Raw genomic sequence first — 20,373 nt, 5'->3', positions numbered from 1 at the left:
GCTGTTTGGGTCGGACATATTTGGTACTCCCCATGTGCGTCTGGTTCTCTGTTGAAGTAATTGTAATTGTGTGAAAATCGGCACTTATCCCAAATTCATCTGAATAACGGGACCAGCTTGACCAATCATAGAGTCCTATCACTCAAGTCCTTCCCTTTCTATAAAATAAGCCATTTTCCTCATGACTACAGAAAGTTTCCAAGTCAGTATTTCAGTTATAACTGCTTTATCTTGTCTGTTGTCACCATGATGTAATTTAAATAACACTAAAAATGATTATGAGCAACCTCATTTTAAAAAATTTTTAATGTTTATTTTTGAGAGAGAGAGAGAGAGAGAGACGTAGCACGAGCAGGGAAAGGGTGGCGGGGGGGGGGGAGACACAGAATCTGAAGCAGGCTCCAGGCTCTAAGCTGTCAACACAGAGCCTGACACAGGACTTGAACCCATGAACAGTGAGATCATGACCTTAGCTGAAATCGGATGCCTAATTAACTGTGCCACCCAGGAGTCCCTGAGCAACTTTATAAGTATCTTATGTGCATACGCCTGCACATAAATATATAAATCCAGCTAAATACACACACATAAGTGGATGATTATTATGTAGCGGTTACGAAATAATGACCTTGATGTGGCCTATTCTGTTACCTTTTTAAAGATTCCACAAGGAATTTGATATAACCTTAATAATGTTATTGGATTAAGATGTATGTGTTTGCAAAATGTAAATATGCAGCATCGAATTTTTATAGATCTATTAAGAGCTGTACTTTACGGCACACCTACCATGGGCCAGATGCCTTTTTTAAATGTTTTATGTATGTTATCTTTTTTAATCCTCATGATGATGGTTATTACATCTGTTTTATAGTTGAAAGAGCTGAAGTTTGTCAGAGTTAGACACACCTGTACTGGGGACAGCCAGTAAGGAATAGAGCCAGGACGGGACCCGGGGCTGTTTCATGTCCCAGTGCGTGCTTTTTCCTTTTTAATCTGCCACTTCCAAGGGCATTTGCAGTCTCTGTTTCAGTTTATAAAATCCAATTTCTAAGAAACTTGAGGAGAAAGAAAAACTCTTCTTTGGGCTGAAGCCTGAAACTTGGATTTCAATTTAGGAACAAAACATGATCTGATATATGAGGTTATGGCTGAAATCCATAGGGAATACGAAGAACTGGTGGAGTGATGGAACACAGATAAATTGTGAGGAAGAGGAAGGGATTTGATGTGGAGAGAGCTTTGCATTTTAGAATTTGAACTACTTGCATTGTCTAGGACATTCTGTAGATAATTGCTTCAAATCCTTGAGCTTGATAGAGGTATCTATGACATCAAAGATCTTCATTTCATGTAATGGAAATAATGATACTATGTTTTTTCCTTATAACAAAAACCATTCCATGTTTATTGTAGAGAAAAGAAAACAGAGCGGTAGAATGGCAAAAGTTAAGATATCCTTCTACCTCAAAATAAGCACAGTTTAATTTTTTGGTGTCCATCCCATCTGTCTTTTTTTAAAAATATTTATTTATTTTTGAGAGAGAGACACACACACAAAGTGTGAGCAGGAAAAGGGCAGAGAGAAAGGGAGACGCAGAATCCAAAGCAGGTTCCAGGCTCCGACGTGTCAGCATAGAGCCCAACGTGGGGCTCAAACCCATGAACTGTGAGATCATGATCTGAGCCAAAGTCAGATGCTTAACGGACTGAGCCACCCAGGCGCCCCCATTTCTGTCTTTTGAAATTTAGATGTGAGTATAAATTTGTGTTGTTAATAAAAATGGGACTACCTATCTGTAGCCAGGTTTTTTTCACTTAAAAAGAAAAGCATAACACGAACTTTTAAAATGCAATTAAGTATTAAGAAAACAGGGGGTGCCTAAGTGGCTTTGTCAGCTAAGCATCTGCCTCTTGATCTCAGTTGAAGTCTTGATCTCAGGGTCGTGAGTTCAAGCCCCACATTGGGCTCCAGGCTGGGCCTGGAGCCTACTAAATAAATACGACACACATAAATACATAAAGATTAAGTATTCTTCTATAGGATCACATAAAAAGGTGTGAACTGTTTGTTCCATGGACATAGGATAGTTTTAATAGTTAATTTTAGATTCTTCAACAGATTGCTTCCAATTGGCTTTACTTCTAGGATTATCACAAATTGGTCTTACCATAATATCTTCTAATACTGTCTTGCTCCTTTAAGGTCTTCTCATTCCATTTGTGCACAGGTGTTTGCATCCCAACATCCTGGCTTACAGTTCTGATGAAGTTGTTTTAGGTTACATATATTCTCTGCACTTGGGCAGACAAGGTGTAGGCTTTGGAGGCTATGTTAGTCTACTAGAGCTGCCATAACAAAGAACCACAGACTGGATGGCTTAGACAACAGACATTTATTTCTCACAGTTCTGGCGCCAAAAAGTTCAAAGTCAAGGTGTGAGCAGAGTTAGTTTCTTGTGAGTCCTCTCCTTGGCTTACAGATGGCCATCTTCTTCCCATGTCTTCGTGTGGTCATCTGTGTGTATGCATTTGTCTGTGTCTTAATCTTCTGTTCTCATAGGGACATTGGCCATAGTTAGGGCCCACCTAAAGGTAACATGTAATCTGTAAGGTAACGTGTAATCATGTTGCCTTAATTATTCCCCAGTCACATTCAGAGGTACTGGGGGCTAAAACGTCAACATATGAATTTGTAGTTGGCGGGGTGGGGATGCAATTCATCCCACATACGAGGCATACGCTGCCTTTATTGGGAAAGATCCTACCAAGGAAGCAGCTGGTAGTATGCTTGTTAAAATTTCCATGATATTTTGTTATTTAAAATATAATACACCTTGGGGCGCCTGGGTGGCTCAGTCAGCTAAGTGTCTGACTCTCTGTTTGGGTCATGATCTCAGGTTCCGTGAGTTGGAGCCCCACATCAGGCTCTGCAGTGACAGAATAGAACCTGCTTGAGATTCTCTCTCTCTCCCTCCCTCTCTGCCCCTTCTGCACTCACACTGTTCCTGTCTCTCTCATAAACTTAAAAAAAAGAAAAAAAACATAACACATCTTTAGCCTATATGACTTGCTAGGACAGAGATCTTGTGTGCTTTGTTTACTGTTATATATAGAGCTTGGACCATTATCAGTGCTTACCCATTGCTGGTTGAATGAATAAGTGAATATCAAGTTTCTCTAGTCACATGGAAAAGTAACATAAATCAGCCTGCAAACTTTAAAGTACCTTATTTTTTGAGCACGTACTCTATTACTATTTTTTTAATGATTATTTTTGAGAGAGAGAGAGAACATGTTTATATATGTGTGGGAGAGGGGCAGAGAGAGAGGGGTGGAGACAAAGGATCTAAAGCAAGCTCCAGGCTCAGAGCTGTTAGCGAAGAGCCCAATGAAGGGCTCAAACTTCTGAACTGTGAGATAATGACCTGAGCCAAAGTTGGACACTGAACCCACTTAGCCATCCAGGCGCCCCAGGCATGTACTCCATTATTTACCTAAGGTGTGCACCTTCAAGTGCCCGAAATTGCTAAGTCCGTTGCCTTACAGAAGTCAGAGGCAGTGGGTCGGATCATCCCAGTTCCCCATTCACTGTGAAATGACACACAAGCACTGGATAGGATTTTCTTTCTTTCTGTGTGAGAGAGAGTTTTTTTGTCCCTTAGGACAGAAATGTGTGCATACACGTTGTTTTCAGTTTACAAATGGTCAGGGTTTTTCTTGGCTATCCAGTCATGTGATTTTCTGCAATTTCTTTAGCATTACAGTTAAAACAGTTGAAAACTCAGATCTGTTCCTTTGACCTGGGACCTGTTCTGTGGGGAGGATGGCCAGTGGCCAGGCAGGGTAGACAGAGCCATTGGGAATACTAAAGCACTGTCAATGGTCTCTACTTACAAGTACCATTTGGGGGTCTGCTTACCGGAAACTGCAAAAGTTGTACTTTAGTTCACACATTCTCAACTGAACACAAAAAGCTACATATACGTACTGTGTATTGAAGAAGTACTTATTTCACTTATTTATACTCATGAATGAAGAGCTCTTTCCCACAAGGAAACAAATGTTGAGTTGTATGTACATGTCTTTAAGGCAAAGAAAGATTCTTTATCCAATGAGAGCAGAGCAATTTTTCTAATGCCTCCCATCTTTCCTGGAGGTGGAAAAGGAAGGACCACTGGTTCTTTTGCATCCCCTGAAGCTACACGAAATTCTAGGAAGCAATGAACATTTATCATGGAGGGAAAGCTGCCTTAAAAGAGTTATTTATCCTTCCCTAATATGCTGACATCTTTAAAATGACTTTTACAGTTGATAAGTCTGGTAACCACTTATCCATCTAAAACTCAACTAAGAATCAAGAAATAGCCAACTGTTGGCTTCTGGGCAGCAAAAGGCAGTGCTGGTCTTCAGGCTGACTTTCGACACCTTTCTAGCAGTGTTGGTTATCCAGTTTCCTAACCACTGTGGATTAGAAATGATCAGTTAGAAGGAAGAGGAGGTTGCTATTGGAAGGTACACTGAATTCAGAAAGAAGGGACAAAGGACAGCCAATAATGAGGGAGGAAAAGTAACAAAGAGCAGACAAAAACTCAACTTGGAATTTACTGTGGAGTCTTAGGGTATGCTAGCAAATAGCTTTTACATGCCTTCAAGGATGAAAAGATTCTGGAGGATGGGATCACTCTGGGGCCTAGTATAAAGCTTTCTTATTAGAAGTTATGTGTGTATGATAATCCAATATAATATTTGAAGTTTACAATAATGCCCTTTGTTCATATGTTAACTTTCTGACTTTTTAGCAGAGGGAGAAATCAAGCAGTGCATAGTACATTTTAGAAAAAATTCTACTCCATGGGGTGCCTGGATGGTTCAGTCGGTTGAGCATCCGACTTTGGCTCAGGTCATGATCTCGCAGTCCCGGAGTTCGAGCTCTGCGTTGGGCTCTGTGCTGACAGCTCAGAGCCTGGAGCCTGCTTTGGGTTCTGTGTCTCCCTCTCTCTCTGCCCCTCCCCTGCTCATTCTGTCTCTCTCTGTCTCAAAAATAAGTAAACATTTAAAAGAATTAAAAAACATCCTGCTCCAAGTTGTTCCCATATAAAGGGAAAACTGTCAGCCACCAGAAATAATGTATCCTTCTTGTTATCTGAGTAGCTAATGTATTTAGGATAACAGAAGTTGCATAAAGGTGTTCTCAGTAGCCCATCCCTATGACTACACTCCTTGTCTGAGAGGGAGACTTTATTTGGTTGTGTTACTAAGCGGATTTGGAAATTCTAAAGGACATCTCTCCACCTGCCTCTCGGCTTTCTGCTGTGCGAGGCACTCCCAGGCAAACCCCTTCCTGGGCAGACCAGATTCCCTGTGCCCCCAACCCTTTCCAGGTCATTCCCATCCCTCCACCTCTGCACGCTTGTGAAAAGACAGATTCCTTAGGAATCTGCAATATTCTAGTCCTGCGCCAGCACTGGGGCGGAAAAATTGTTAGCAGGGCAAGTCCCCACTTACAAGAGGTGTGCAGTCCACTGAGGACACAGACCCCCTTGTTCTGAGACAGACTTCTCCACGGTGCTTCCCTTACCCCTGCACCTGGATGGAAACTTAGTTTGTCTTTAGAGATATCACTTCCTCTAAAAGCCTTTCCTCCAAGAGACTAGTTCTCCCACTCACAGGGGATGCTGTGGAGTCTAGGAACACGCTTTCCATTGGCCCTTCCCCACCAGGCTCACCATCTTTTCACATCCCTCCTTCCTGTGTCAGTTGGCTCAGGCTGCCATAACAAAGTGCCATGTGCTGAGGGCATAAACGACAGAAACATCTATCTCGCAGGTCTGGAGACCGGAAGTTGGAATCAAGGTGCCTTCAGGATTGATTTCTCCTGAGGCTTCTCTCCTTGGCTTTTAGATGACAGCTTCTCCCTGTGTCCGCACACAGTCTTCTCTCCATGTGTATCTGTGTTCTAAGCTCTTTTCACAAGGATATCAGGCCTATTGGACCAGGGCCCATCCCTATCATCTTATTTAACCTTAATTATCTCTGTAAAGGCCTTATCTCCAAATACAGTCACATCTGAGGTCCTCAGGGCTAGGATTTCAACATGTGAATTTGGGGAGACACAATCTAGCCCATAAGACCTCCTCTGACACTGGTGCCATGTGCTTGACACCTGCCTTTTCTCATTGGTGCGGGCCACCTACTCATCTCTCACACACTTCCCTCAAGATAGCCTGAGGGGCCAACTCCATGTTTTTCCTCTCGAGCCCGTCCCCTTCTTCATTTTCAGTGGCAGGACGATCTGTGTCAAGGACTCGTGTCCTGGCCCTTCGTAGCTTTCTCCATGCCCTCAACCCTGTGGTTGGAATTTCTGCTCTTTCTCACAAGAGCCCCTTTTTCCTCTTTCTCCTGAGCCTCTGTCCACTTCTGCGGTCTCGGCCCCTCAGTCCCTTGCACCGGCCTCTCCCTCCCATCGCACTTTGCTTCCTCATCTCCACGACCATGACCACTCCTGGTTCTGACTCCGCCGCTTCGGTGCCGTCCCCCTTGTGATGGATTTTACTCATTTCCATTTCCAACTGTCCATAATCCCGACCGTATGTTTTTCTCCTCTGTGGCCCCATGGCATTGAAGCTAAAACAGCGGAATTTTTCTACCACCAACTCCTAAACGTCTTCTCTCTGTAAGCCTCAGCCCCATGCTGCTCCACTTGCTCTCCGGCTCTGCCCCTTGTCCATAACCAAAGCCATCAGACGTGAAGCCCCACAACTGGCCTGTTTCCCACCAATATTTCTCAGTATGCTCCCACTGTGCTTTTCCTTTTCCTCCTGTCACAGAATAGGAAGTATCCCTCTTTTCCTGCAAAGATGATCTCTCTGCCATGGACAGACATACACACACACACAACTTCCTTCAGAAGCTGTTCTGTTTTCTATTTCCAATATCTATATTCTCTCCCTCTCTGGATCCACATTCCTTCCCTGTTGACATAAATGGTCTGGGTGGTTTGCCCGTTCTAACACCTCTTTCCTGGATGCTGATATTCCTTGAGAGAATTTTCAAGGCACCATCAAGCAGGGGTTCTCAACCTTGACACTGTTGCCATGTGGGACCACATCATTCTTTGCTGTGGGTGCTGTCCTGTGCCTTGTAGGATGTTAAGCAGTATCCTTGGCCTCTACCCGTAGATATTAGTGGTACCCTTCCCCCAACTGTGACAACTAAATATGTCTCCAGACACTGCTGAACATCCTTGGTGGGGGTGTTCAGAATCACCCAAGCTGAGAGCCAGTGGTATAGACATTAAGAGTGTGGGTTCTGCTACATCATTTTCAGCCTTGCTGTCCTGGGTATAGAAAACATCTGGCTACAGCTTTAGAATGTGGTCTGTACATACAGAGCATAATTCTTGGAGAACAGAAAGAGTAAAGCAGATTAGCCATCTTACAGCTGTACATTGACTTGCTTAATTAAATCCTTGTTAAAAACAATTGCACGGACAATAGTTTTCTGCAAAACCCCAATAAAGAGCATTTTGTTGAGATTAGTTCAATCAAACAGGCCTTTCTTATTAGAAGACCACTTAATTCTGAATTGACGGACAACAACAATGAAAGAGTGGGCTCCGGGGTCAGATTGTGCAGTGCGCATCTCAGCCGTGTGACGCTGGGACTCCGCTTCGGTTGTGTCCGTTACAGAACAGGGATGATAAGGGCACCTCCCAGATTGCAGGGTGGAGGGTAAGCAAGATAATACACAGGAGGCCCTCGGCACAGTGCCTGGCGCATAGTAGGGGCTTGGGAAATGCTAGCTGCTCTGGTCCTTTCTCTCCCTTCCATTCATCACCTAACTTCTCAACAGAGCATGGCTTTCACTTCCTCTTCCAGTGTTTCTGGAACCCGCTGTGCCCTGGCCCTGCCTTCTGCTCTCCCATCAACTTATAGACCTCACTCCTTCTTGGGCCCTTTGCCTTGATTTCTCTGTATTTTAACAGTGTTGACCATCTTTTTTCTTGACAGGCCCCACTTTCTTGCTCATTTGCTTCTTTAGGGGAAGAAGAGAGAAAGAGAGCATTTGTCACTCCCTCGTCACCCACCTAACTATAGCCATTCTCTCTTGGCTTCAGCCTCTAGCTTTTGCTGCACATCCTCTCTGTCCCTAAGATGTCTCTCCCGGCCTCCTCCCTGGCTCCAGGCTCCTCTCTTCTGCCATGGACACCCTCCCCCGCCAGCATCCACATTACTGGCCAGTGGACACAGGACCCACTCAGGTAGCAAACTTGAGCCCAGGGAAGCAGTCTTCTTTAATTCTTCCTTCTTCTCATACCACAACTGGTTGGGCCCAAGCCCAGTGAGTTTCGTTTCTGTAACATCTCCTACCTGGTCTCTAGTCCCTGTACCTGTCCTGCTGTTTTTGCTGTCATCATTCCACCAGGGCTGCCGTGGTTTCCCTTCTTTCGGTTCCATACCTTTTGGTCACACCTCTAGAGGGATTGTCTTTCTTTTTCTCATATCATATGGGTCAAGTTCTGTGGAATCTATATCCTAACTATATTTCCAATCAATCCATTCTTCCCTACCTCAACAGCCAGGGCTCTCTGGGTCCTCATTAGTTTTTAGGCAGGCTCTTCTGTTAATCCCTAACTAGCCTTCCTGTCTCAAGTCTTCCAGACCCTTCTCCACAGTCCCCGGAGGGAGGCTGTGTCTGCCTTCCTCCTTAAGCCTTTCAGGGCCTCACCATTGGATAAAGTCCAAGTCAGCTGCAAGGTGCACAGAGCTCTCAGCGGTCTGGCCCACTGGCTGTTTCTCCAGCTCCATCTCTTGCTGCCTCCCCCTCCTCCCTCTGCTCCAGCCACAGAGGGAGGTACTTGCAGTTCAAAAACTGACCTTGTTTTCCGCCTCTATGCCCTTGTGCTTACTACTCACTGCTCCCTGTGTCTGGAGTGCCCTGCCCCCTCCTCTCTGCCTAGGGGACACCTTACACATCTCATGAGCTTCCATGAATGTCACCTCATCCATGCAGCCTTCTCCAACGACCACCTCCTTCTTCTTCTTGATTCTCTTCCATGGCATAGCATGGAAAACTATGGTTCTCAGTTATCCCCACCTCAAGCTCAATATCACCTACTCTGTCACTTTTTACCTCAAATGGGCTTCTACCTCTGACTTTCTTGTTTTGTCATTCCTTTCCTCAGTCACCTGGCTAAGACCCAGGCATCATCCGGGCCCTCACTCCTTTACACTCCATCCCTGGTCCACCATTTGCTTTCCTGGCCTTTCTCTGAAGTGGTTCTTGATCTTCTGTTCTCTGTTCCTTCTATCCCTACCCTAGTTCAGGCCCTCATACCTGAGGTTTTCCATGGTTGGTATTCAAAATTCTTTGTGGTAGATAGAGCCTCAGCTTGTTTACCTTTCTGGCCATGTCAGCTGCATATTCCTGGATATGTCATAATCTAGCCATACTAGATTCCATCCGGATCTGTGAACAGGACCCATGACTTGCTACAATAATGCCTTTACATCTGCTGATTCTAATCCCAGCCTCCATCACACAATTTCTAGCTGTTCTCCATGGCTCGACTCCATTGGCTTTCTCTTCTATGAAGCTTTCCCTGATTGCTATTTATTCAGTCATTTATTTGAGAGAGAGTGTATGTAGAGAAGGTGAGTGGGGGAGGGGCAGAGGAAAAGGGAGAGAGAGAATCTTAAGCAGGCTCTAGGCTTAGCAAGGAGCCTGTTGTGGGGCTCAATCCCATGACCATGAGATCATGACCTGAGCCGAAATCAAGAGTTGCACTTAACCCACTGAGCCACCCAGGTGCCTCTCCCCCATTGCTCTTATTAGAAGTGATCTCTTTTCTCTGAACCCCTGAATCTTGCACCAACTTAATGGTTTTTAATATGGTGGTTTGCATTTCATGCTTACTTCATGTGGATGCAGAGATTAGACTATAAATTCTTTTAAGGCAACGGATGTGAATTCTCCATTTTTGTATCACTTCTCTGCTAGAAAACCTGCGCAATTTCTTGATGTATATGCATATCAGCTTGATTGAGATATAGCTTACTGAGCAAATCACCCATTTAAAGTGTACAATTCAGGGGTGCCTGGGTAGCTCAGTTGGTTAAGCATCCAACTTTAGCTCAGGTCTGATCTCATAGTTGGTGAGTTCAAGCCCTGCATCAGACTCTGAGCTGACAGTGTGGAGCATGCTTGGGATTCTGTCTCTCCCTCTCTCTGCCCCTTCTGTACTTTCTCTCTCTCTCAACTTGGGACGCCTGGGTGGCTCAGTTGGTTAAAGCATGCAACTTCGGCTCAGGTCATGATCTCAAGGTTTGTGAGTTCGAGCCCTACTTTGGGCTCTGTGCCAGCAGCTCAGAGCCTGGTGCTGTTTCAGATTCTGTGTCTCCTTGTCTCTCAGCCCCTTCCCCACTCATGCTTTGTCTCTCTTTTTCTCAAAAATAAAATAAAAACATTAAAAAAAACAAAAAAATGAAGTGTACAATTCAGTGACTTTTTAATATATTCAGAGTTGTGCAACCATCACCCCTATTAATTTTAGAACATTTTCATCACCCCAGAAAGAAACCCCATGCACTGCAGTCAATCCCCAAATCCCCCCAAATGCTCAGTCCTCAGCAACAATTAGTCTACTTTCTGCTTCTATAGATTGGCCTATTCTGAATATTTCATATAAACAGAATCATATAATATTTGCCTTTGTGGGTCTGGCTTCCTTAGAATGTCTTTGATGTTGATCACATTGTAGCGTGTATCACAATTTCATTCTTTCTAATATTCCATGTATGGATCTATCACATTTTGTTTATTCATCAATTGATGGTTATTTGGATTGTTTCCAAACAATGCAACTGTGAACATTTGTATACCAGTTGTTGTATGGATATATATTTTCATTTGCCGTGTATGTACCTAGAAGTAGATTGGCTGGGTCATATGGTAACGCTACGTTTAGGATTTTGAGGAACAGCCAAGCTGTTTTTAAAGTGGCTGCACCATTTTACATTCTCACCAGTAATACATGAGGGTTTCAGTTTCTCCACGTCCTTGTCAACACTTGTTAGTATTTATCTTTTTGATTCTAGCCATACTAAGTGGGAGTGGAGAGGCATTTCTCTCTTATTGTGATTTTGATAGCATGATTCTTTTTACCTATTAGATGTTCGATAAATTTTTGTTGGATAAATGATATTTATATGAATATGAACAAACAGAACTTTGAGCAAGTCATTTGACTCCCAAGTTTATTAATTAGCTAGAAAAGATGAACACAGGACCCAGTATCATTAGAATTCAATTTTTATTTATTTTTTTAAGTAGGTTCCATGCCCAACGTTGGGCTTGAACCAAGAGTTGCATGCCCTACAGACAAAGCCAGCCAGGTGCCCCTAGAATTTAGTTTTTATAAGTTACTTTTAAACTGTTTTATTTTTAGTTACCAGGATTATCTAGATGACATTATAAAGGTGGTGGTTTGTCATGAAAATTTATGTAGCTTTGCAGGTTTGAGTGTATTATACAGAACAAGCTAACTTATAAGCAAAATTCCAAATTTGATGTTATTCCTACTCAATACCTACCACTTGCTGGGGAGACCAGGAATAGCTAACTCTTCAATCTTGAGGCAAGGCAAGAAAATAAACTAGCGTTCCCTACCTGGCCCTTCCTTTGCCTTCTCAGTGGAACACATTACAACTCGGAAGCTCCAGACACCAATTCTGTGGTGACCGTGTGGACTGTTACTCCTGCTTAGAGATCTGCCCATTTCTGCCTCTGGCAAGCCTGTCTTCACAAAAGCACTTGATAACACACTTGGGGATGTGGTGGCGGAGGGGGGGGTATAGGAAAACACAAGTGCTGAAGTTTCTCTGAGTAGAGTTTTTCTGAGTAAACAATAGACCCTGGGAAACCTAACAGGTTCTGAAAACTTAATGTTGATGATTCTGGACATCAGAGAAACAAGCAGCTGAATCAGTTCCCTCTTGGGCAGTGGTTTAGCCTACTTATCTCCAGGCTAATGGTCCAACTGCTTTTGCTTGGTTCTATAGAGTTCTCTGTCTTGGCCAGAATCCATTCATTTAATCCATCCCTAGACAGACACTTCTTTCCATCTGCAGCCCTGAAAACCTGAATTCCATCGAAGGCCACAAATTAAAGGCCCACGATTGGGCTTACAACTTTGTATGGCATGCAAGTGTCCTCAGAGGAGCTGCTGTGGTAGAGCCAGGGTCAAAGGTCATGGCAAGTACAGCATAGGCAGCTTTCCTTACCCATAGCATCATCTTGCCTAACTCGTCCCAAACGCATAATTCTACAGTAGTATTCTCTACACCTATTTAGGAGGCACGTTTGCCCTAGGAAATGGGGGGTCGTTTATTTTCCAAAACCATAATCACACCTATCTGTCTAAAGATGTTTCCAAAGGGCAAGAAAAGGCCCCTCTCAGAACCCCGGTAGGAAAAGTATTAACAGTGGGAAACATGTCAGCTGCTTGTTAGAGGAAGCACAGCCCAGGCCTGGTTTCTCTGCGGCTCGGTGATAACTTGGGCCACCGCAGCCACGCCGAAGCCTGGTGGCAGCCGCTGCCTCTGGGATGGAGAGCAAGCAGCTCCGAAGAGGGCCCCTGCTTTTCAGAGTTGAAACAGGAGCCCTCTGAAAGAAAGAGATATTGCGTGTGGCTTCCCTGGTGCCTCGGAAGGCGACGTGGATGACACAGCATCAGCCCGTGCCGTCGCAGGGTGGGGACACAGCGGCGGTAGGAGCCTGTGCCATCCTCAGCCCCTTGGGGGCGAGGTAAACTCCGCTGAAGCATCGATTGTGGCGTGTGGGGAGGGGAAGGTGGCAAAAGTCGGGTCAGAGTTGAATTTGTTGGACGGAGAATACGGGCGGCAGCCCCAGCGCTAGAAGAACCGGGCCCTGAGAGAGAAACAGCCCGAAGTTGGGGGCGGGGTGAAGTTCTGGTTCCTTAATCTGCGGCCCCATCATCTACTCGCCCCACCTGGATGCAGAGCGAGGACCGCGTGGAGAGGGAACGGCGCGGGTGGAGCTCACCCTCCCGTTTGCCTCCGGGACCGAGCGGGGCGGCGCTGGGCCAGGGAAGCCGACCCCCACGTCACCCCCTCCCGGCCTCTGGGGCGCCCCTCTCGCGCCTCCCGGGCATCGCTGCATATCCGTCTCCTCCGTTAAAATAGTGAAACAAACCATGGAGTGAAGTGATGGAAAGCTGGGGGCGGGGAGTTGCCAGCAGTGAGGGGCTGGAGGGGAGGGGGCGCGGTGGTCCTAAAAGGTGGCCGGCAGGCGAGCGCTGGGCTGATAGGGATCGCGCTCAGCTGCGGATGCCGAGACCCTTCCCCTGGGGCGGCCCAGCCCTCCCCTGGCCCGGGGCGCCAGCGGAGGGCGTGGGGCAAACCTGGGGCTGCGGTGGGGGTGGGGTGGGGGACTCCACCTCCATCCATCCCGGGATGGAAACTGCGGTCACCCCTCTAAAATCGGGGCGGGGGCTGGTGGTGGGGACCCACGGGTACCGCGGGCCCCCCCCACCCCCAGCCGGAGCCGCCGCCGCCGCTGCTCTGTAACACGTCCCCAGGAGACTCGCAGGAGCAACACGTGATGTGTCTACTTATCAGGGTGAGAGGGGGAGAGCGAGTCTCGGAGCGTGCGGGCGAAGAAGCGGGGCGGGGGGCCGAGGCGGGGGCCGGGACGACGGCTGGGGCGCTGGGGTCGCCAGCTCCTCGCCCACCTCCCTCCCTGTGGGAGAAGAGGAGGAGGGGAAGTGACTGCGGAGTTGATGAACTTTGCACATCCAGAAACGCCATTTTGATTCCTTTTCCGGAACAAGTTTGCATCTCTCCTCTTTCTCTCCCCGAAGCCCACCGGTCCCCACTGCATCATGCCTGGGAGCCAAGCGCCCTGCCTGGCCGTAAGTACGCGCCTGGGGTTCCGGCTCCCGGTACTCGGGTGGCAGCGAGATGTCTAGAGCTGAGCGGGAGCGACCTTTTAAAGAACTTTTGGGGATGGGGAGGGTGAAGTGTGCGGAGCGCGTTGTACTTTTTCAACTCGGCGTTTCCCAGAGCCGAGGACCCAAGCGCCCCACGCCGCGCTACGTGCGCTCGGGGCGGTGGGGCCAGCAGGGGATGAGCCGGGCAGCCCTCTCCCCTCGGGCTGCGCGCCGGGCCGCTCCTCCTCCTCCCCTCCTCCCCCTCCTCCCCCTCCTCCTCCCCTTCCTCCGCTCCTTTTCCCCTTCCCGAGCTGCCGGCTCTGCCAACCAGCTCCCAGCGCGAGCCGCCGCGGCTGCCGCAGCGCCCCGCCGCCAGGACCTGATGCGCATCCATATTAGCCGTCCGAGCGCAGGAATCCGGCCCGACCCGCGCCGCCGCGCCCGCCGCGGAATTTATTTTTAACCAGCACCGCGGGGACTCGGATGGTGCGCGCACCGCCGGCCAGAAACATCTTCCCAGCGCTGCTCTCCATCTTCCGCCCTCTCTCCCCCGACATCCTCCCCCCCATGTGGGAGGGGAAACTTTTCTCCTACATACTTTCGAGTCCCTCTCCGGCGGAGAAGCGCGGAGATGACGGCGCCCGCCCGCCGCCGCAAGGTATCCGGGGGTGCCCGCCTGGGGTGCTCGCTCGGGGGTGCCCGCTCGGGGCTGCGCGGTGGGAGCATCCGCCGCGCCCAGCTCCGCGGACTTTGATCCTCCCTGGCGGACGGCGCCGGCTGGGAGGGGGCCGCGGGCAACCCTGCGCCCTCCCCCGTTGCGGGCTCCTGGCTGGGGGTCACGCCGACCACCGTCCCCGGGTGACCAGGGGGAGGAGGGATCCGGAGCCGTGTCCGCGCGTATTGTTCCTTGCCCCTTCCGTTGGCGGTGTACGTGTTTTCGTGGGAGCCATCGGTGTGGAGCGGAGCCTGCATCGCGGTGGAGGGGGGGGACCTCGGCACCCGGCGCCGTCACGAGCACAGGAAGGAGGCCGGGAGCATCCGAGGCGGGGCCGGCCGCCGGGCCCGCTTCGCCGCCCAGCTGTGGAGCGCGCTCGGAAACTTTTGTCCGCCGCCCGCTGGACCAATTTTTCCCGAGTTCTGGGGCTTCCCTTCCTCCTCCCATCCTGGCCCGCAGCGCGGAGCCGGGGCGGGGGTGGGGAAGAAGGGTCGGAGTCGTGGGGCAAGGGACCCAGTGCGCACCCCCCCCACCCGGCCTCGAGCCCGGCCCCCCGCGCCCCCTCCCCACTCGCGGTCTCTTAGGAAACTGCGACCTTAATGGTTGCTAAGGAGCAGGGGAGGTCCTTCCCGTCGCCGGCCCCCTCCCTGGGAAGCGGCGTGTTTTCTGGAAGGGGCCCGAGGGTCGCGTCGAGGATGTGGTGACTCGCTCCCCGGCGCTCGCGGGACGGGACCCGGCGCGTGAGTGTGGGACTCGGCGGCCGAGCCCACTTCTCGGCTGGGCCACTTTCTTTTTCGGGCGGGCGAGGGGGGTGGCGGGGGCGGCCCCGGGCAGAGGAGGGGTGTGGGGGGGCACGAGGACCCCAGGGTCGCGGGGACCGGCCAGCGGGCGGGCTGGTTGACAGGCGCCGCGTGCAGCTCGCGTTCAGCGTCCGCGGTGCATCCGTGATGGGTTATAAAAGAGGAGGAAAGTATTTCTCCTTGCTCAGCAGATTTGCCCTCCCTCGCTCCTTACTGGTTAGAAGATAGAACGTGAGCCCAGATCCGGACGAGCAGTTCACATTCCATTACGAAATTCTACACGGCTTCAGAGCCAGCAGCAGCACACATTCGGGGACACTTTGTGGAGTTTTTTCTTCTTTTGGGGGGGATGGTGTTGGTGGTGAAGAGAGATAGAAGGATGAATTAAAAATATAATTTTTTCTTGGTGTGCTGAAAAACCTGTCGGAGGGTTTTCATCAGTAGAAAAAGTAACCCTCGTGCTCGTTTCAGAGTTTAGGTTTAAGCTTAGCCGTGTAAACGCCAATGGAAATAAAGTTTGTCTATTGGGTAGGGATGCTGGAAATAGCGAGGTATTTCGGTCTCGAAGAGGAGACTTGAGATGATTTCTGCGAACATCTGAGTTGCTAATGTGCATCCCATAAATATGAGATCTTTTTTTCTTTTAGACGTGAAGTGGTCTGTGCAGGCGCATGAGAGTGTTCTGAAGTCAGTTTAGTTGAAGTGGAAGGTGGAGAAAAGGGAACTGCAAAGCAAAGTATGCTTTTTTGTTTTGGGGGGGGGTTGTTTGTTTTTACCCCTCCTCCTCCCGGTGGCCCTTAAAAGCATCCTCTAGACCTAGTGCTTTTTCCAGTAGGCAGGTATGGTTCTAAGACATAGTGTAACCCGGAAGTCTAAGTTAGAGGCTGAAGCCCTGGCTGAAACTTTTTTTTATTTTCTTAAACATTTAGTTCTGTGCTCCCTTCAAGAGTCACACAGAACTTTTGAAGAAATAGGTTTGAAATTAGTCTTCAAGTAATTTATGCAGCGGTGAGCCACTAATGTCAGGGTTTTTGTTGTTGTTGTTGTTTGTTTGCATTTTGGAGGGAGCTCTCCAGGTACCCGCTGATGGATCCTGCTTTGATGTGTTTTAAGCTTTGGTTACACTGATGAATTAAACATTTGAATGTCTTTTATCAAGTTTTAAATGTGTGAAAAAACACCTTCCTCCCCCTCCCCGCCCCCCCACTTTTACAAAAGAAAGGGAGAGCCCTTTGATTTAGTTATTTGTTTAGCTTGTGCTCCATTTTAGGCTGTTAATGAACTTGCACTGTTTTATCGTTCTTAAAAATACTGCTAAACAGGTTGCATTTTTTTATGTTTTGTTTTTAAAGGGTTTGCTGGTTATGTGATAACTCTTAAAAACTGCTGCTGATGCTTATTGTTACATGGCATAGCATTCTCTGGGTTTTTCTAGATACTCCTTAATTTCTCATCAGAAATTCAGAGCCGAAGCCCTTGTGGCAGACAAGTGTTTGTTATGTGATGGGGAAGAGGAGGCTGACTCAGCTAGCACAGGTGGTGCATCCATTCCTAACTATTTACATCATCCAACAAGTGACCTTTTGATTGAAGGGTCTTTATTTTAGATATATTCAGGCTGACTCCTGAGATCTTATTTGCATCCAACACAGGTATAGGATGTTGAAGAAGGAAAGTAAATCAACCTTGTCAGTGTGCATCTGATCAAGTTGTTTATTGGTTATCTGCTGTACTTGTCAGGCAATAGCTAGTTGCCATGATGTGGCTTGTGTTTTTTACTCTTCAATTTTTAACTGCTGTGTTGATCCACTTCCTCAGGTCAGTTTGGAAATCTTTGCTTGCTGTCTTTAAGCGCGGTTGTTAATATCTCTTATTACCTTCAGCAGAGGAAAATTCCTGGTTAAGGAGGTTAAAAAATTTTTTTCTACCCTTTTGGGGCTTTGTCTGATGTAATTAATATAAACTTAACTCCCACAAAAATTGGTTAAACGTGCTCACTAGAAACAGTCAGAAGTGAATCCTTTTGATGTTTCTATTCATTATCCTTCTGAAAAGTAGGTGGTGCTTAAAAGGTCATAGGATAAGGGTTGCTAAGCAGCTAAACAGAAGGATGCTAAAATTAACCAAAGCATTTTTGAAAGGGAGTCCTTCCCTGTTTTACATTATTTACTAGATTTAATTAATTTTTGAATCTTCCATGTCCTCTGACCTAGCAAGGTAGGCTGTTAAGTTTGTTTTGTTTTTGTGATCATATTTAAATAATCTCTCTTTCTTTCATAAGTGTCTTTTAATTGAAGTTCATGCTCTCTGACCAGCTCTGGTGTCAGATGGCAGCGTGTCTGGGCGGACTTCTTGTCTGATACCGTGTGTTCAGGTTGAACCTTGCCTTCCTGAGGATATATGTGTGTAACACCACCTTACTGCATTTATTCATAACAGATTATTTAGTTTGTTTTGGAAAATCTAGCTAATCCAGAAAGTGACGTCTTACTGTCTGTCTTTATTAACCATATTTGCATTCAAAAGAGAGAAATGCAATATAGTATCAATAGAAAGTATGCAATATAGTCCCTCCTGATAACAGGACAATCGTTTTCTTCCCCCTTTCCTGAGATTAGATTAGGTTTTGATAGGATTCCACCTCCCCATCTCAGTTTTTTCAGCCCAGTTTATAATACGATTTTAGAAAATAATCGTATTAGGTTTAGAGTATCTTTGGAAGGGTGACCAAATGTAAGAACTAAAAAGCAATGTGATTTATGTAACATTTTCTGCCATAAGTATGTGTAAGGATCTTGAAGTTGTACAGTGAGCTAAAATGGTTGAAATCTAACAGCCAGTATTGGTAACCATCATCTCTTGGTTGAAAGGCAAGCCTGCTATAAGTCAGAAGTTTCCCTGCCTCCAAGTTGTTTGTGTACATCTGACCTACTGAACAGGCAACGTTGAGTAACATTTTTATATCCAAATATAATTAAGAAATTGGATTGGTTCTTTGGGGGGGCAGGGTAAATGAGTTCTCTTTCTCAGACTTAGAAAGTGATTTTTGAGAAGAAATAGCTGTGGCTCTCTTCAAAAAGCCGGGGTCACACTATGAGTTCCATGCCCCGGGGGGCCTCCTCATAAATCAGAGGTAAAAAAGGTGTACCATATGAAACACAGAGGGAGGCATACGATGTGCTTTCTGAAATGCATCACTTATTTTTAATTTCCCCACTCCCTTAGAAGGCAGGATAGAGAGGAAAACCATCTGCTCTGTTTCCACGAAGGACGGTTTGGGGTGGGGGGTGGGGGGTGGGGAGGAGTCAGGGAGGCAGACTTTTTACCGCATCTGCCCTATGGGACGGTGTCGAGGGGGCTGGGCTCAGGTTCTCTTATCACCCTCTGGGTGTTCGCTGTTGGTATGAAGGGAACCCTGGGTAGATTGGAGCCAGAGATGGAGCTCCATGTTGGTTGGTAGGGAGGCAGGAAGCCCAGGGGGAGGGCTCAGGGAGCTGTTCCTTCCAGCTACTGGTGCATCTTGTTTCTGATGGTACTTTAGGGTACAGGTGAGCCAATCTGCACATCACTGAAGGTGGTGGCCTGTGACTGGGTGCTTGAGACAAAAGAAGTGGGAGAGGGTGGAGATGTTTGTTCAGTGTGATTCAAGCAAGTAATGCTAAGAGAATTTGAAAGCTTCTGTGAAGTCCCCAAGACTGGGGAGACTGGGTACTGACTGCCCTTGCATGATTCACCTGAGGGCTTTCAGACTCCCTGAGGGCGGGTGGTCCTGATAAGGGAGAGAAAGCCTGGTTTCTTTGTCAGCCCCCCATTTCTTTGTCAGCCGGCCAGACTGCAGTGAAAAAGTCTCAGTGGGGGTAATTAGATAAAGCTTTTAAATGGCTCTATTTGTTTTTCTCCTGGCTTAGTATCTCCTCTTTTTAACCTCCCGCCCCCTTTCTAGCCCCCTTTTTCAGAAGCTCTGGGGTAGGATGGTCAAAAGAATGTTTGAGACTTCTAGTGGTTTCATTATGTTGAAATTTTCAGTTTTTGTGAGGATGTACCTTTGACAAAGTTTCCACCCTGCTTTTGTGAAGGCCGTTAACAAAGATTCGGATTTCATCCTCAGAGCAGCAGACATGGTGAGGTTAGGTGGGTGTGTTAACCCATTTTACAGCTTTGCCAGTTTCTGCTCTATGGCCGGTAATAAGCCTAACTACTGCATGTAACACCCGGTTTTCAAAGTCAGCTTAGCTTCCACAGAATACGTGCCTGTTTGTGTGTGTGTGTGCCCGCCCATGCGCACATGTTGTAAACCAGACCAGATCCTTTTCACAATTATTCTGTGTTGAATTTGAAAATGTAAGGCAATTAAAAAGAAACTTTTTAGCCTTTGGCACATCTCTGTTGATGAAAGTGGTTGTACACTTTTTTTTTCCCCAGTAGATTTTCTATCTCCTGGAATTGTTGTAAGGATAATAAATGTTCCAGAAAACTCAAAATCTATATATGGAAGAAAGTGGTCTATTTTGAGCTCAGGAAGCTTTGTGGGTATCCACTCTGGATTTCCTTTCCAGAATTGTGCACAACTCCAACACTTGAGGCAAAATTGGCCTGGAAGTTTATGTTCAAGTTGGGGAAATGCAGCACTTTTCTCTCCGCTTTGGGTGCCGAGAGACAAACAGAGCTGGTAAATTTTTCTTAATGAAGTTCACTTAGGGATGGATTTCAAGGACAAGGCATGGTGTGGAAAGCTTTGGGCTCACCCTGAAAGCAGTGGTTCTCAGAGTTGGCGGTTTGCCCCCAGGGGCATTTGGCAATGTCTGGAGACGTTTTTTGATTGCCTTGCTGAGGGGGTAAGGGGGAGGGGTGCTGCTGGCCTTCAGTTGGTAGTGAGGCCTGGGATGCTGCTCCCCATCCCACGGTGC

The 20,373-nt window shown here is 47.3% G+C and overlaps 1 protein-coding gene across 10 annotated transcripts in view; it reads left to right on the top strand.

The window, feature by feature from the left end:
• RREB1 (ras responsive element binding protein 1) overlaps positions 1-20,373 on the top strand; it is a 177,568-nt gene that overhangs the window by 33,581 nt on the left and 123,614 nt on the right. For 6 of the 10 annotated variants that reach the window (XM_029944991.1, XM_029944992.1, XM_029944993.1 and 3 more), the window contains exon 1: positions 13,735-13,933. The exons of 1 other annotated variant lie outside the window; for it this stretch is intronic. The gene's annotated coding sequence lies outside the window, so the exon portion shown is untranslated. Of the gene's footprint in view, positions 1-13,463; positions 13,642-13,734; positions 13,934-14,272; positions 14,610-20,373 lie in introns of those variants that run through there. 3 more of the 10 variants (XM_029944985.1, XM_029944989.1, XM_029944986.1) reach the window with 3 other exon arrangements.

The sequence above is a fragment of the Suricata suricatta genome, chromosome 7 (assembly GCF_006229205.1).
Source record: "Suricata suricatta isolate VVHF042 chromosome 7, meerkat_22Aug2017_6uvM2_HiC, whole genome shotgun sequence".
NCBI classification, from domain to species: domain Eukaryota; kingdom Metazoa; phylum Chordata; class Mammalia; order Carnivora; family Herpestidae; genus Suricata; species Suricata suricatta.
This window is presented reverse-complemented; position numbering and strand designations above follow the sequence as displayed.